Raw genomic sequence first — 11955 nt, 5'->3', positions numbered from 1 at the left:
CCCCTCGAAGTGTCAATTTCCGACATGTGTAAATTAAGTTACATGTTAATTTTGGGATTCACCCTGAAATCTATATATACATGATTGGATAATTAATTAATGACGTTTACATTTAGCATTGGGAAAGCACACTCAAAGGTTCAAGACCCAAAAATTAACTTGTTTGGCATGTGAAGCTGAAAATAGTCTAGTGATGGACAATAATGTTTGAATTGAAGAACAAAATTCGATTGTCATTTTGTCAACAACCGTTTGTTTTTATGTGTTAAAAGACTCACAGGAGGAGAAACTGAGCCTATCAAAATTTCATGGCCAACAAATACAATGCTATCCATCCGTAGGAGTAGAGTAGGGTTTCACGGATTACTTTATGGTCTTTTTGAGGTCCCAAATTCTCAACATTATCTGTAGTTTTGGGGACAACATAATCTATGGATATATCCTCTTTTTTTCTTCTTCTTTTCTTTATGTTTTTTTCTTCTTTTTTAATCCTCAAATGAGCCGTAATTGAAGTCACGGAAAGGCTGTTACAAATTTTAGTAGTATTAATCATTTGTGTATATGTAGATGATGATCATGTTGTTGTACTTTATGTGGTTGTTAGAGAGTTTTGGCCGGATGTAGATACATACATTTGCGCCTTATATAACACGTACACATATTTTTTTCAATTAATTTTGGAACATATCTAGTAGTGTGAAACGCCAACTATTGGTGACTATATAAATACATTTGCATTTATACATTTGTGTGCACATAAAAACACACGCACACACACAACTAGACGTATATACATCATGGAGATGATATAGGCGTACATGACATATTGACATGTCAATATGTCATTTGATGTTTAAGCCTTGAGTGAGCCACACTAGGAAAACAAATGTCTACCTCTTTAGCTTTGTTTGATGCGAGACAAAACGCACAAATTCATTATAATTAAAAACTTGAAACATATGTGTTTATCAAACATTATACAATGTACCATGCCAATGTAGCTACAAGGATATATTTCTTCATAAAGTTGTGACGGAAATAATGTTATGATCAAGTAATTATGTAGAAATCATTCTATGAACCAAAGTAGATGGAAAATGGTAAGTATATATGTTTTAAGTAACAGGCATAAAACTTATGTTCACATGATAGAATCGGTTACTAATATTCAGAAAGGAAATTATCAGTGCCGATCCTGAAGATTTGGATGCTCCGGACAAAGAGTTCACATTATGCCCGTAAGGAAAAAAAAACTTAAAACAAAAAAAAACAATATATTTAATTAAGCGTTTTGAATCTAGTGAAGCTACATGTTCATGTGTTAAAATATATAACTTTCACAAACTATAAAAATAATGTTTACTTACATATGTCGTTGCAACTTGCCGTAACATCACTTACTTTAAACTTAATTTTTATAGGGCATTGACAAGTTCACAATAAGTTTTAACCATTCAAAACAAATATACTTATATTACATGAATTATATAAAGGTACAGTATTTCAAAAACATCTACTTTAACTTTTACGATGTATTCTCGAGTTTTTTTAAATGATGGGAAAGGAAAAGATTGGATAAGAAAATAAAAGAAAAAAAAATTTATATATCAAAAAGGCATTCTCGAGTTACATGAAAAACTAAAGAAAAGAAAAGAAAACACAAAATTAATAGTGTTCTTGAGATAGAAAGAAAAGAAAAGGAAAAAAGTTATAATTTTACAATTATGTCATTTTTCCTATAAAGTTGTTATTAATTAATAGGGGTAAATTAGTAATTATACATATAACTTAAAAGTTTTCCATCCAAATCCTCCCAAAAATGGGAGGAAAGTTTTTACTTCAAAAACATCCATGTTTTCTTTTCTTCCCCTTTCCTTTCTTTTAAAAAAAAAAACTCAAGAATGCAAAATAGAGAAGTTTTCCTATCCTTTAAAAAAAAACTCGAGATTGCACTATTAATGTATGCTGTTTTATATAGAGTCAATATATTAAAAGGGTCAAAATCTTAAAATACGGCATGTTATAATCAAAAATATTGAAATATTATTTTAATATTTCAAAGAGTATTAGAACTTTTTTATGTCAGTATATATAAGTAGAACTGTAGAACTACATAATATAAGATAAAGTACAACATTAAGATAGAAATGAATTTTAAAAGAATGAAGGCTTAAGTTGAAAATTTTGAAAAATAGAGGGTTGTAAAAGGAAGTTGTGTTTGTAACTCCGTCTTCCACCTTTCTGCCGACTGCAACTTCTAGTTCCCCCATTAAAGCATTGTGCTAGATTTGTTTTTCTCAGAATTTTTCCTTCTATAATTAATATACCATAGCTTTAGTATCTAATCGAACATAATATAACATATTTTCTATGCCTAAATGAATATGCTATAACATAGCATGGAAACTAAATACGTCGCTTGATACCCGCTCCGATTATGATGCTCCGGTCAGTCGCCCACTTGGCCCACCCCAGGACCGGCTCTGGAAATTATTGATTTAAGACATGCATCTTCTTTCTTGAATGTACACTGCAACAAAAATATTATGTGTCCATACTTACTTTCACATGCTATTAAGAAATGTGAAAAAATTTTGATCATCTTCTCTTCACGCTAAAAGTATTAAAGATGTGCAAGAGTATGTATTTGACCGACAATGTGTTTATCTAGTCTAGCAAATGAGCCAAGAGGGCCGGCAAATTTCATATGTGGGCCTATAAGAACAAAATAAATCTAGCCACTGACCCAAAACATATCAAAGAATGGACCAAGGCCTACCATTCTGGTCTATGGTAGATTGGTAGATGGGCTAATAATTGTACAAGTGTTTGATTTGACAGACTGCTTTAACCGTAATACTCCGAATTAATTTAATTGTTAAAAACTAACAAGTCGATACTTGGTGCATAGACGGAGCCAACAAAATTATTAGACTTACGATTTGTATTTATTCCCTATATTTAATTTTTTTTATATAGACAAAGTTACAAATATATCCTTAAAATTAAAATTAAAGAAATTTAAATTGTACCAATATTGGGTTGCGAAAGCCATGCTAAATCTGTCCATGACTTGGTGGTTGTACCGACTTGTACAAAGGGCATTAAATAAGTAAAACTTCAAATCTTATGCATCAAAACTTTAAACTTGACGCTCTATTTAATAAATCATTTACAATCGAATGGCGTAATTAAGTGTAGCTTCTTTTGTCGACACAAAGTTTTTAGGTCGCTCCGCTCTTCTACACCACGTCCGACGCACGGCCGACGACGGACCGTGCCTAGACGCTGGTAGCACGACCTGCGTTTAGGTCGGCGTCCGTACCTTTCTTCTATTTTTAGACGTAATGTTGGTGATGTATGTGGGACCCAAATCTGGTTTTAACGTGGCTAAATAAAAAAAAATGAAATTTGTGTGCAGGTGTGCGGTGTGTGGGATATATATGGAGTGTGTATTGGAGCATAAAGGTGAAGTTGGGAGGGGACACCTTAACCCCCGGTACACTTTGGTACCAGCCATGAAACCATCCCCAGCAGGCTGACTCCCTGGGCACTCCCTCAATTCACCATGGGGCACACGCAAGAGTTTCAAGATCGAACCTGCGTCTGCGCATTTGAGCAACCCTCCTGCGGGCCCATGTGGTTACTGAGATTTGGGTACCACTGAGCTATAAGTCCATTGGTTATATATATATATATATACACATATAGAGAGGAAGAAAAAGACACGTACAAGACAAAAATATATATATATATATATATTTATTTAACTTTTGGTCCTTGGAGTATAAGTTATTTAGAAAATAATTCTTATACTTTTTAACTTTTACTCTTTAAACCTTAAATTTTTATATAGATCTTTGATAAAATACTTATTATTATTATGAAAAGTTTAATTTAATTTGTTTTTAAATTTAGTTTAATTTTGTAAAAAAGAAAAGATGAAATAGTAAAATAATTGATGAATAGTGTTAGAAGTGAGTTGGAAGTGCGGGTTATAAGGAGGGGTGTGTCTTGGTGTGTCTAGAAGAGAGAGAAGCTGGTGAATAGTATTAGACGTGGGTTAGAAGCGGGTTTCTATCAGGAGAGGCCTTAATTCTTTATGTTCAAAGAGTTTAACAAACTTTAATGGATTGTGATTTTGTTAAATGTTAATATGTTATACTCAAGAGTGAAGACATAATCACATAAACAATTTGGTTTTGATAGCTTACGCTAAAAGGCTCTTAAAAAGCCCATTACCGGAACATACCTTAAAACAATTAAGTCACAGGTTCAACTAAACACTACAAAGTACAAACTATAACCGATAGTCCAATATGATAAATTTACACTCTACATTGACAATACTGATTATGCCAGGGCAGCCAGGCAACCTCAATGGTTGTCTTTTTTTCAACGTGATGATCACCACACCGGGTACAATACTGATTATACCCGTTCAAATGTTTACATTAGAGATCTCTATCCTCCAAATTTCATATATAAACGAGATACGTTACCCGGGCGTTGCCCCAAGAGACATTATATTTATTATGTTCCGTACTGTATAAAAATTATTACATGCTTTTAGAAACATTATATAGCTCAAAACCTGAGTTGATATTGATTGTTTAATGAGTAAGCAATTATAAATTAGAAAAAATCGACAGTAAAATTTTATTACAGATTAATATATTATATAAATTTTAAAAGATAATAAGTATAAAAGTAGAATCTTTAAAATAAAAATACAAACATAATAATACAAACATAACTAAAGCTAACTTCTCAAATCATTGAAAATAGAAAGTGAAACAAAAATAATCAATAATAATAAAACATCAACCGAAATAACATTGAAACTAATAAGTATTGCAAACAAATTGTTCCGAGATGGTTAGGTGTATATATTCAAAACATACACCCTACTGTTATTTGTATATATACTATGTTATAATTCACTTGTAATAACATGAGATAATCTTAAAAATGTTACAAACTTAAAAAATAATAATATGCAATTAAAATAAATAATCTTTGTAAACAAATTAGAAGCAATTTAAAAGATCAAAACATAATTTGTCAAGCCCAAAATTAAGAATATAAGATGGATCCAAAATAAAATGAAGTTAGCCCATTAAGAAAATGGAAATGGGCCCAAACAAATAAAATGACCCGTTACTATTCTTTACACGAATTTCCATACCTTTGTTTTTAATATATATATTAGTTTGATTTTTTATAAATAGAATTGAATTTCTAAAGTACATATGGTCTAAAATTTTAAATATTTTGTGTACCAGATAATATTCGGTTCTGAGTCCGTCACTGAATATATGAGTACAAATTACTTGTATTTTTAAAAACATTACATTTACATAACGGGTCGTTATATGATATTTGACCAGAAAAGTATATATATCCTGTCAATTATACAACACTTAAATACATATCACAATCATATCTGATGCAGTTTCTAACGCATTCAAATGGCTCAAGACTAAAGATTAACCAAAAGACTGAAAACCATTGACAAAATGTCAATATTCTTATAAAACTCAATAATATTCAACTGATTTTACAATAACTAGAACCCCTATTTATAATAATCCTAATACTATTAAAATAGGAAACAAATCATTTTATACTTATCACAATAACTAAAAAGATAACTTATAAAAATAAAATATAACTTATTAAAATAGAAGAATATCTTGGTCACGGTCTCCTTCATCAATATCACTCTGATCGATCTTGTAGAAACACTAGTTAATAGCTATATAGCTTTCCTTCCAATGAAACTAGTGACTTCTTTTTGGCATTTAATCAAAACGGTCGGCAGGCCGATTTCCGGAACAAGTAGTGTACTTTGCTTAACATTGTATTCATCTCATTATGTTCTCTTTAGCCGTCTGCCCATGTCTCTCTCTCTCTATATATATATATATACACCATAATAAACGCGCTTCACTCATACAGTCTAAACAAGCACAAAAGATAAACTAAAATTTAAATGGCAAGTTTTAATCCCTTTCATCGACGATCGTCTAAAGAAAAAAAATGGAGAAAATTTAAGAAAAGTTTGGGAGAATGTTGCTGTGGCTTCTTTGCTGATTGCTGTGCTTGTAGTTGCTGCTCATTCGAATCCACGGTTGATTCTTGTTGCTTAGATGAGCAGGATGAATAAATTCAGTCATTCATGAATCAATCACTGATTAAACAAGTTTTTTTTTTTTTTTTTTTTTATGGTTTAACACGTACAATGGGACTATTATCTTCATTTCAAATAATAATTTAGCATTTAGGCAGCTTAATTGCAACAAATTTAAAGCATGCTTTTAGAAAATAAAATTATGTTGGTTTTCAAATATATTAAGAGAAATACAATAAAATTTCAAGTTTAATTTACTCAATCCTATTATGAGTACTAGACCTTATTATTTATGTGTAATTCAAGTGAAATTCGAATTTCATTTTTATGGATGTTTAGGAAATAATGTAAGGTAGTTGACAATCTGAATGTACAAAACTTCTTTATTGTGAGTGAACCTTCGTTTACGTATAAGAAACTTTTGTGTCATTTGTTCAGGGAAGAGACAAAATGGTGATGCCTATAAAAAATCACTTTTAGATATCCCTTTAATGCCGTGTCATAAATCAAGATTTGAAAGTGACAATAATATTTCCCAATGAAAAGAGCTTGATATGGATCCAAATTCCATATATAGCCCAAAAGCATATCCATGAATCCAACAATATTAAGGCAAAATTAAAAACTTGTGGTTGCAAAATGATCAGTTGTGATAGTTTAGTGAAAAATTAGTCAGATATTTGCTTAATTATTAGAGACAAAATAGTGAAATACCACCACAAAGAAACCTTTATTTATGAACAGCAGTAAGATACAAGCTAGTCAAGGCTAATAAAAAATGATAACCTTTTTTCCTTTGCTACACTCATTAGTACGAATAATAATCCAACCTATATTAAATGCATATATATTAGTCGTGATGACTTGTTTATAATCCAAACATCTATGGCATCAGCTGATCAAACCTGTTTTATTATGTGTCATACGTCGTATGGAAATTACGATTCCTAATTAATGTTTAGGCATCCTATTTTAGAATTTTTTTTTAAATTTTTTTCCATGGATGTATTGGTTTTGTTTCTTTGAGAGGCAACTAACAGTTCCATATATACTTTTATATAATTATAATACGTGTTCATCATAAGATTTGAACACACTGTTTAATTATAGGTTGATGAATCATCACACATATGGAGTCCTCACGATGATATATAGCTTCATGGTAATGCAACATAAAAGCATAGGTCAATCAGTCAATGTACAAATCTTGTCCGTCTCTTTTGTTATAGTGTTATACTTTATTTCATATTGCTCAGATCAACCAATAATAATAGATAGATTATTCATATAAAAGCATGTTAAGAAAGAATATACTGTAACAAAAGTATATGATTATGAAGACTTAATTACTTCCACTCTCCCACTAATAAGAAAATATTTCCACTTCGCATGATTGTCTTCACATGAAGTCCAACCCAAAATTACTCTTTTCTTTCCTTGTCCCTAGCTTCCTATCATGTGCTAATCTCTTCAATAAACCTACTCTTAATGCTTGTTTATTCTATTATATATCCCCATATGTATAATCTTATATTTACTTTAAGCTAATTACATTACGGTTCAAGATCTTAATTGTGGATTAATAACAAGGCTATAATCATGGTGATTAAAAAGGTTACACATTCTTTGTTTTAATCATTGTCTCTAAACCCACTTTCCTTATTCGAAAAGTTAGTCTATATTATCTAATAAAACAAATCACATTTCTTTTTCTTAAACATTCTTTGAAAAACCAAAAATACATTTCTCCTTTATTCATTAATTTAAACATATTTATCTAATATACCTATATGGTTCCATACTTATAGTACCCTTACACTGTGTCCATGAATTTTTAAGGGAAGAAAAGAAAGGATTATAAAAGATTTCAAAACAAATTGTGTTCTTGAGTTTTTTTTAAGGAGAGAAAAGAAATGAAAAGAGTGGATTTTTTAGTTAATTTTGTCCAACAAATCTTCTCCCCATATTTGGGATGATTTGAAATGATGAAAAGTATACCTTTTCTCTTCCACCCTCATCTTTTCCATTCTTTTCATTTCTTTTTTAAAAAAACTAGAGAACACAGTATGTGTTAATGAAATAATTTACAGTATAGATCAATCCCTCAACACTTAAAAATTTAAAATAACTACAATACCACCTTTAACATCAACAACTTTTACATCCACCCCCATCGTCACCCTCATCACCGTCACCACTGCTGCCCCCACCGCCGTCACCACCACCGCCGTCATCATTACCTCACCGCCGCCGCATTACGTGGATATAAGTGTAGTAATGATATAAAACTTATTCGAAAACAAATTATTGTTTGGCAATGTTACTGAAATTTATATTTATGGAAATAATAAAACAAGTTTTTCAATACGAGGTAGCTAGACAATATGGATAAATCTTAGATCTAAATGCATGAATATACTTATGTATATAGTACCTCGGTGTAAACTTAATTAGATAATATAATATTATGACTGCCAATCATATCTCTTAAGAAAGGTAACACTGACTCACTGAGTGTTTTAAACACTAAAGTACAATTTTATCAAGTTATGATAGTGAGGAAAAAAACATTTATGAACCAAAGTTAATACTCCGTATCGATAAATTGTCACTAATTTCATTATAGTTCGATCAGCGTACCACTTTTGCGGTTAATGACCATAACAAACATTATTGCTTCTATCCATGTGATTCTTTTTTATTATGGAATTGATATTAGTATCATATTTTTTTATAATATATTCTACCACAACGGTGGTTCATTGATTTATACAGTCAGCTGTAAAATCTATACGTTGTGGTATATTCATCAAAAATCGTAGTACGAATATCATATTGGGATTCTTTAAAGTTACTTTCAACTTTACTTGTAAAGTTGGAAGCATCTTGATCTCTGGATTAAAATCAAAGGTTAAGATTTAAGAATTATGTTTGAATCTTGATCCTTGATTTTAATCCATTGGTTAGAATCACCAACTTTATTAATAAAGTTTTAAATAACTTTAGAGTATCTCAATCCACAAATATCACCTCCCTTCTTATTATATCAAGGTAACTACAAAGACTTTTTGAAATGTATTTTTAATTAATTAAGTTATGTGCCGCATCAAATAGCTCCCGTACTACATTACTTAAAATTTCAAAATAATTTATGTGGGCAAAATAATCATTGTTAACTTAACTACTTGACTTACCACTTACCACATGTCAGATATTAAAGCAAAATATAGTAATATACTACATAGTTATCTAATCACAACATCAAAGTTATAACCTGGCTAAAAACTTAGTCAACTCCAAGGTCGTTATCATTTACGAGTAATAACCAACATACTCGTATGATATTTCATGTACCTTTTATAGTATATTTTAGGACATAAAATTAAGAAGGATTAAAAATGTACGTTAATTAGTGGTTTATGGGCTGAAAAGTGAAAAGCATCCCCTTTTTAGGGGAGTTAGTGCCTTTGTGGGCACTAATCTATGAAATACTACTCGTATCAAATATCTATGAAGTAACAAAGAATTTTCTATGTCAATGGTCATTACATAAAGGCAGGTCAACTCCATAAGCAGTAATTACATTTTTTTTTTCCTACCCAATAGTTCGTGTGTTTTAATATTTTGGATATATGTTTTATATAAAATAAATTTACTAATTAAGTATCATATGGATATGATAATATGGGGAAAAAATTATAAAAATTTGCTGCATATCGTATCAGCATAATAATGTATATTTTTTTCACCTACTTATAAGTATAGTTGTGGTGATAGTAGTAGTTAGCAAAGTCTTTGCTAATAAAGTAAGACATAGAACTTATATTTAACAACCTAACTGAAACCCTCTTTCGTTTTTATTCATTGTTTGTGAAGTTTCAACTTAACTTTAATATTTTTAATTGTTAAAAAATGCCAATCATGCATTTATTTCAAATCGAATATTAATATGAATCTCCTTTATTTTTTTGCTTAGATTTGGTATATGATATGTTTAGTATTTGAGGTATAAGTGCGCATGCACACGTGCGTGTGTGAATGTGCTTGTGTGTTTGACAAATATTCCAAAAAATAAACCAATATTAGTTACTTAGCTTTTTATTTTCAATATCTCGATAGTTTATGTAAAAGGTTAAATATAGATAGCCTTATCCGTTATTACGAGGGTGTAGAGAGGTTGTTTCCAAGTATTATCTAAGATAAAAGGGACTTCTAGCTAGCCCTTGCAATGCATGATGATCCTTGACCTCTGTTTTTAGAGGAAAAAAATGTTAATCACTCATCCAACTTTGTTGGTTTGATAAAAGACTTGTGTCTTTAAATGTATTACTCATATTATAGGTGTTCATCGAACTGTCAAATTGATTAAGCCGAACCCAAACCGAAGTATTTGGCTTGGTTTGAACCGATTAAGTTGTAGCAGGCAGCAGGTTAAGCTTTGAGAAAGTCGGACTAAACGTTAGTTTCTAACGTCTATAATTACTATAACAGATGTTCCTTGCAACTATAGTTTCCAATATAAAGAATAGCTTTTGTATTTTTACATCTTAAAGGATAAATCATGCAACTCAATGTAAAGCACAAGGATGATCCATGTATACGTAATCAGAGATGGGTTGCAAAAAGGTTTTTATCACAAGGTAGTATTTAGTAACGACTTAATAGATTTAATAAAAAATCTCTTATAAATTTATTCAGTAATGACTTAATTAAAACGTTGTGACTTAATTAAAAGGTCAACAAAAGAGAAAGTATACTTTTTCAACCCCATTTTCCCATCTCCTTAAATATAATGAATATTAGTAATTTAATTTATTAAGTTGGTTCATTGTATAACAAACAATTGTTATTTATTTACTGTCTTTCTGAAACAGACACTCTATATATACACAGCTATTAGATCAACTTAACTGAAGTAAAAAACAAACAAAAAAAGAACATTTAATTGGTAAACCTGCAAATTAAAGTAAGAGTTCCATAATGTATATATATGTATTTCTGGGAGAAATTAGTTTTATTTATATGAGCAAGAAGAAATGTTCTTTTGTTTTATTTTATCGACAAGCAATCAATTCATTAAAACTGCAAGTAATATTATTACGGAATTATATAAATATAAAAATAAAAAATCACAAAAACTGTTACATAAAAATAAAATTGTGGGAATTGGTTCTGGAATAATATTTTTTTTATCCTGATAAGGGACAAAGAGTAGCCTAATTTAATCAGTGATAAGATGCAAAGCTTTTGGTAAAGATTTGATTAAATAATCATTTGTTGCTGCCTTTTAATTATTCTTTTGGAATGATATATAATAACCTTTATTAGATGCAAAATTGCAAACGGAGTAATTCATTTAGATATATTTATTTAATAACTTGATGCACGAACTCATAAAGATATACTCGTATTAGGTTGGTGTTCACATTATGCGTCGCGAGGAATATTTTAAAATTTTCAATGGAGACCTTTAGCTAGGAGCGAATAGCATGAGAGCGAATAAGATGGTTATCTGTGAAAACTCAATAAGCATAAATCGTTCAAAGTTGTTAGGCACACATTTAAAATTCTTTAATCGATACTTGTAATAGCGAAGGGTCCATCTTAGGTTTGACAAAAGTTAGTTTTATAATGATAATAATTTTTGCAACAATTATAATGCATGCTTCTTTATAAAGCATATAGTCTTTATCTAAAATGTCAAAATTTGGAATATAAGAAGTTTACTATAATGCACTTCCACCTGGTCATGATTTAGTCATGAGAAAAATCTATAAAAAAGTAACATTTTTACACAAGTTTTTTATTAAAGAGAACATATT

Source organism: Erigeron canadensis, chromosome 1 (assembly GCF_010389155.1).
Source record: "Erigeron canadensis isolate Cc75 chromosome 1, C_canadensis_v1, whole genome shotgun sequence".
Taxonomy (NCBI): Eukaryota; Viridiplantae; Streptophyta; class Magnoliopsida; order Asterales; family Asteraceae; genus Erigeron; species Erigeron canadensis.
Note: the sequence above shows the minus strand (reverse complement) of the source record.